Below are 7612 nucleotides of genomic sequence, written 5' to 3' on the forward strand. Positions count from 1 at the left end.
ATGAATCCACATATCAGAGAAAACATTCAGGTTTTAGTTTTTTGGAATTGGCTTATTTCGCTTATCATGACATTCTCCAGCTCCATCCATTTATCAGCAAAGGCCATCATTCCACTGGGTACATACCACATTTTTTTTTTTTTTTTATCCATTCATCTGTTGAAGTGCACCTAGGTTGATTCCCTTGGTTAGCTATTGTGTGTTGAGATGCTAAAAACATTGATGTGGCTATGTCACTGCAGTATGCTGTTTGTTTCTCAAGACAGGGTCTTTGTTGCCTAAGCAACAAATAACTGCCTGGTCATTGTAGTTATTTCATTTCAACCTTCAGATGACCGTGTCCTATAGGCATATGCCACCATGCCTAGCTTATTTTCTCAGCTTTAATTTGACTACTAGTGCTTTTGATATTCAAAAACATCTTCCATTTTTTTCTTTCCCTATGTAGCTTCTTCTTATTCTGTTTGTGTGTCCATTTTTGTTTGTTTGTTTCCAGAAGTATAATAAAGCCTAGTGCTCACATTGGTGTCCCACAATTGACACACCAGGCACAATGAGGGTCTCATATTTAATACAGTATGGGAATATGTGTCCATCATAGATTTGTTTAATCTTCTCCCTGCATAACACTAAGACACACACACACACACACACACGCACAAGCACACATACTGTGGTACCTCAACAGAGGATTTTTCAACCATGTCTCCTATCAAAGATAATTTTCAAACAAATTAAGTTCCTAAAATGCAAGAACAATTAGAATTCATAATTTCTCTTTAGATCAGTCATGTTGAAGTGTGGATAGGGACTCCAAAACTAAGCTTTGGCTGGAGATTGGTGTCAATTTACATTTTAAAGGTGATTAACTTTTCCAGTATCTCAAATGGTTTCTCAGATGAACTCACTCAATATCATAATTTAAATTAGTATTTTAAAATAATTATTACCAAAACAAATTCTACAGCCCTGTCTGGGAATTCAAACTTTTAAAAAAACCTTCATCGATCTTCAGGTCTTCATCTGTCAACTGAAACTTTTCTATCTGCATACCCCATGGATACCTGACTTCACATGACCTCAATAACCTACTCTGGATTTTAAGCTCCACAACCTGAGGCCACATCACTCAGCCAATAAGAAACGTGTTCTACAGCTTTCTAGGATTCTTCGTTTGTTTGTCATTGTGGTCTTTAACTGGTATAGAAAAATGTGTGGAAGGGCTAGGGCTATAGCTCAGTGGTAGAGTGCTTATCTTGCAGGTGTGAGACCCTGGGTTTGATCCTCAGCACCACATAAGAATAAATAAACAAAGATATTGTGTTCCATATGCAACTAAAAATATTTAAAAAGAAAAATATGTGGAAATATTAAAAACCGTGGAGTGAGACTATCATTAGTGCAAATCTTGTTACTGAATTTACTAAGCATGTAAGCTGAGCAAGCAGCTTAACATCTATGAGCTTCACGTTTTTCTCATGAACTATTGTGGATCTATATCTTATGGAATGTGTATGTGAATTGAAAATACAACTTATACAAGGTGACAAAAACATAATATAGTGTACAAAAAAGTAGTCAATAAGTATTCGGTGAAATAAAATCATTTCAACACAATTGTCTTTGTCATGGGGTGTCTTTTTACTCATAGGAGTTAACAAAACAAGTGGAAATTAATTTGAAAATTATTTTGCAGTCCATGCTCAAGGTACTTATTAATTAATCCCCAGAATATTTGTTATAAATTTGTTGTTTTGTAGTGGAGGATATCTGGAGCCTACAGCATGGAACCTGTGATTTCAGAATGCAACATCGACCTTAGATTATACTTGCAAATGGAAAACTTGTCTTGTAGAGCAAGATGAGGCAACATAGGGCATTGGATAGGAGTAGAGTCCTGTCTTGATTATCCACTTCCTTTTTTGCTAATGACACAGTTTTTTCCTCCTCCTCCTCCTCCTCCTCCTCCTCCTCCTCCTCCTCCTCCTCTTCCTCTTTCTCCTCCTTCTTCTCCATCTCTTTTATCTACTTCATTATCCATTGGTGATTTTTCTCTTTTATCCTGGACCTTTGTTCAGCCTGAAGTACTTAACATGTCAAAACCCTTGTTTGTATCTGACTTATTGTAAGGAAGTTTTGCTTACTATTCTTTATTGGGTACTATGGATTGAACTCAGGGGAACTTGGCCACTGAGCCACATCCCCAGACCTATTTGTATTTTATTTAGAGACAGAGTGTCATTGAGTTTCTTAGTGCCTTGCTTTTGCCAAGGTTGGCTTTGAACTCTCAATCCTCCTGTCTCAGCTTCCTGAGTTGCTGGGATTACAGACATGTGTCACTGTGCCCAGCTGCTTGCTATTCTTGTAGTCAAAGTAGAAGCCCAGAACTTGGAAGTGTATTGCAATTGAAATGCTGATGGGTAGCATAGCAAAGAAACCTTGGGGAATAATACTCACTTGCATACTAATAACTTACATCACCGTGTTTTAAAATACCCCTCCAAAATATAGAGCGGAGCTTTTCTTTCCAGTGTTCTACAAAAAGGGCACTATCAAAAAACGGATGAGCATACCTGACATTAATTCAGAGATCCCTCTCACAGGTGAGAGATTATTATCTTTGTGGACAGACAGACATTAGGATAAACTAATCCAATATAACTTTCAAATTTAATTCTATAGGTCTCCTATAGAATTCTATATGACTATACTATTGACATATACTCTGGAATGAAAGATATTTTTTAAAACAGAACAACACAAAGTGGCTTCTTAGATTAATGTTAATATAGGAAAAAATTAATGAAAATAATTATTGGGAGAAAATGATTTTTTAAACTCAACCAATAATTTATGAGCATTGCATGTGAAAACCATCATTCTGTGGGGGAAAGGGATGCTGTCCTTAAGATTTACCACAATTCATTCAAATGGAAAAACGAAAAAGTCTGTTAATGTTTAAGTTTCTAGGCAGAATACATCCTCAGTAGTTATGTGGGTACAAGAAAATGAGAAGAGATTATGCATGGTCAGAACTCAGAGAAGTGGCTATTGGAAATAATGACTATGACAAGCAACTAAAGAATGCCTGCTTTTCCATCTCTGAGTGAGAGTCTTAAGTACATATGGTTTATCACCGTACATGATTAGTATTCTTTGCCTGTTTTGTAAATGATATTATACAAGCATAGCTTGTACTTGACACATTTATGATACTTACAAGTAAAATCATTATTGTTCAGAGTAAACATGATGATGTTTTATAGGCTAAACACTGTATAATGAAAGTGAAAGATGAAAGATGATAGATGATAGATAGATAGATAGATAGATAGATAGATAGATAGATGATAGATAGATAGATCAAGCATGGGAGGGAGTGCCTGAAAACATTTTGAATTAAGAGCTTTTCCTTTTTCTCAATATTTACTCATATACAGACTTGTTCCATGGGTTGTTCATTCTACCCTTGCTTCCTCACAATGCTCCTGCTGTCTCATAATGCTTAGAAAGAGAAATAACTGTATATTGGTTTGATTATATTTGGGACAGCCAGATACACAATGCATGAGCAATGGTCCTGAATTTTATGATGAGCTCTGAACCACATGCCAAGCTGTTCTCCAGGGCATCTCTTGGTCAGTGAGCAGGAATCATGGTATGCAATTACATAAAGTAAGGAGCTCAAGGAAAGTAGATTATTTTACTCTCAAATCTGGGTTGTGGGGACAAACCATCTTGGGAACATGTCAGTTTTCCAACAAAGAATGGGAAATTCTGGATAGAAATAAAGTAAGTATAGAGATTTTCTAGATGTATTGGACTAAATCTGGGAAGGTTGGGTAGTTCTAGAGAGAGGCCTGAAGGAGCAGCAGAGCTCCTCACTGCAGTCTACCCTCTGGAGCATGGAATCATAGGAGACCCCTGGAGCTGTATTCCACCTGCCTCTGTTGTCCACACAAGGCTGCATCCCTTGCTTTCAGTAATTGTGGTATCCATCATGCCAACAGGTTATCTGTTTATTAATGTCATTTTGACAAATTTTTCCATTCTGAATTTGGCTGGTTTTGTCTGAGGATTTGAGGTGAGTACATTGGTTCTTAGATGATGTTTTTGTTATTGTTGTTTTTGTTGTTTTGTTTTTGATGCTTGATTTTTATGATACTAGGGTTGAAGGCAGGAGCATTCTACATTTGAACTACATCCCAAGTCTTTTTTTTTTTTAACAAAATCTTGACATAGGGTCCCCCTAAGTAGCCCAAGCTGACCTCACACTTGCAATCTTCCTGTCTCAGCCTCCCAAGTAGCAGGGATTAGAGGTGTGCACCACTGTGCCAGGCATTAGGGGATGTGCCTAGCTCTAGTGACATTTTGTCTCCAAACCACACACACACACACATAAAAATATGAATTAATATCAGGAGGACATGTAAAACCTCTTCCTTTGACCTTAAGGGGAAAAAATTCGTGAGAAACAAAACAAATGTAAAAACAATACACGTTAAAATGATTGTTTTGTGAGTTTTACATCCCCAATATTGTACATCACAACATGGTGCTTTTCCAAGTTAAGAATCTTCTAATTCAGGTTGTAGATATTTCAGATTTAAATATCAATCTTAGTTTTTTTTCCTGTCTTTATAAATTAACAGCAGGTTTATGTCCTACATACATGATAGATAGAAAGCCCCAGTAAATTAATGATGTGGATGTGTTTGATAATCCGAGTAGTACTACCAAAGTGATAAATGCTATTGCATTTCAGAAGTGGTAAAGAATGGTTGATTCAAAAACATTTGGAAGATATCTACATTGTACAGGTGCTGGTTTGGAACTTGGCAAATAATATCCTGAGAACACAATACTTTTATCCTAGGAAGGAAGCTTATGTGGTAAGTAGTAATATGTGATGTTATTTTACAAGCTGTAAAGAAAGCTTTTAGAGAGCATGAGTGAGAATTTCCTTCCTCCTAATACAATTATTAAAAGCTGCCTTGGAAATCTTTCTCAGAATATGAATCCTGAAGTTAACCAGATAAAAATTAAAAGGCACATCTGGAAAGGAGAGAGCAAAATCAGTTTGGATACCCTAACTCTGTATTTTTAACTTTTGGATTCTTCATTTACCCATCATACACATCCCAGGAGATGTACATATTAACCTTCAGAATTCTACCAAGGCAGCCGAACCTAACATGATGATAACACACTTCAGTAAATATTTGGCAATTTGAGAACTATGCTCCCTATTATCTTGATTGAAGAGTATTATAGATTACAAAATAAGCTGTGTTTTAGATTAAAAAATCTTTGAAATGTACTTGGAGTCACAGAAAAAGGTTTTCAAAGATATTAATAAATACATGTTGGATGTACTATGGTTTATGTGGAACATAAAATAATTGAAATGGGCTTCATGGCCACAGATGTTGCTAGAAACTTAATGTTATTCTGTTACTATTGATTACATTTTTGAAGAGGACCAACAACTATTAAAAAGTTAAATAAATCATGTGTATTTATGGTGCATAATTTATCTTAAAATATATGTACACATTTAAAATAGAACTAGCTCTTCCTGAAAATGGATAGGCTAAATTTGAATGATGTTATATATGTAAAAATATATATTATATATATATAAAATAGTTTTATATATTTACACACACACACATGTTCACACACTGAGAGGTGGCTAAAATCATGGAGTGACAGGACTTTCACATTATCTTGCTTCCAGTGCCTACTTACTTTTCAAATGTCAATATTTGGGATGAATCATTTTGTGAATGGATAAAAGGGAAAATGAGCATATTGTAATTGTTATGGTGTCAGGATTCAGGCACATTTTAGTTAAGATCCTTGCCCAAGATTATATAGTACAAAGGGTTTTGTTTTCATCTCAAAATCACTACATCAGATACTTTCCCAATTGTGTTTTTAATTTAGAGAAAGGTGTATTTAAGTCTTCTGAAATTAAAATTTATCAGGGGAGAGAAAACAATAAACAGAAGTAAAATTTTGAATATATTTTGTCCATTATACTGTGTGATTTGATCAATTCATATCTTTCAAAATAATTTATCAGTATTATAAATGAGATATGGGGAATACAATAGATTAAGTGTATCTTCTATATGTTATTTAAATACATAGCATTTCAGCTTATGTCTTTACAGAACATTCATTCAAACATCTTGACTAGATAGTTCATGATAATATTATTTTTCCAAATTCAGGAAAAGAAATCTTTGTTAAAAGAAGTGGACATACATATTTGAATATGCTGCAGTGAATTTCACCTTTCTGTATATCTAGAAAGCACTAATTTAAAAAATAATAAATAAATAGAAGGAAGATCAATAGAGTGGAGGACAGCGGATGGGGGAGGGAGGAGAGGAGGAAAGGAAATATACCGAGGACTGAAATAGACCAAATTACATCCTATGCATGTGTGATAGCATCAAAACGAACTCCACTATTATGCACAACTATAGTGTACTAGTGAAAACTTTCTCTTAAAGTAACATCTGAAAGGTGAGTAAACATTGAGTATGACAAGAATGGAAAGAAATTGAATGAAATCAGTTCCTGACTACTGTGTCTCTTTTTTGAAGACACATCCCCTGTCATTTCTGCTTCTATGGTGTGCTCCAGGAATGTGAGATTTAGGATGTGAAGATCATGATCCGATCCTAACCAAATAACTGGTAGTAACCACCACAAATAAACAATTTATATCTAAATTTAGTTAAAAATCTGAACCATGAAAACATTTAACTATCAAGTAGGATAACATACCCTTTTTATTAGAAATATCTTTTGGGACTCGGAGGGCTCTAAGATTGTTTTTCAGAAATGGGAGAAGTAAAAATAGAGTTGGGATCTTTAAGCTATAGCAAACCATAAGAAAACATTCATTATAGATTCTTTTATATGTCAAATAGTAAATGTCATAAAGATGCTTGAAGGTTGAACAAAATCATTGATAAGATCAAGCTGGTATATTGGGAAATATGCAGAGAAATAGCACATACTATATAGCTATGAATCACACACTTATTTTTGTAACTAAGGTTAATACATATGTGATCTATTACACATACAGATAATTATATTAGTTTGAGAGTAGTATGTAACTTTATGTTTCTTTCATGAAAGGCAATCAAATGGTTCCTAAACTCTAAGTGTTGCACCATGCAAACATACTGTCAAGATTTTTTAATATGGAAAAAAAGAAATAAATAACAACATGGAGTAATATATAAGGAGCAAAATCAATCAGAATCATGTCAAAGATAAGAAAGAGTTGTATTTGAAGAATTTTATAGGAAAGTATCACATTCATATTTTTATTTAAAAATAATATCCTACTAATTGTTCACTAAAAATTGAGGAATCAAGTGTTGAGATCACTCATTAAGATATCATATCTGTAAGGTACCTAGAAAGTAATGTTAATTTGCTTTAAATACCTCATAATCACATGCAACACCATGAACTATTTTTCTCGAAGTAGTTCATAACTTAACAGAACACACCACAAATGAAATCCATTCTCTTTTGCAGATAAACCATCTCACACTTGCCCCTTCTCCTCATTCATGGAATC

Source organism: Callospermophilus lateralis, chromosome 2, assembly GCF_048772815.1.
Source record: "Callospermophilus lateralis isolate mCalLat2 chromosome 2, mCalLat2.hap1, whole genome shotgun sequence".
NCBI classification, from domain to species: domain Eukaryota; kingdom Metazoa; phylum Chordata; class Mammalia; order Rodentia; family Sciuridae; genus Callospermophilus; species Callospermophilus lateralis.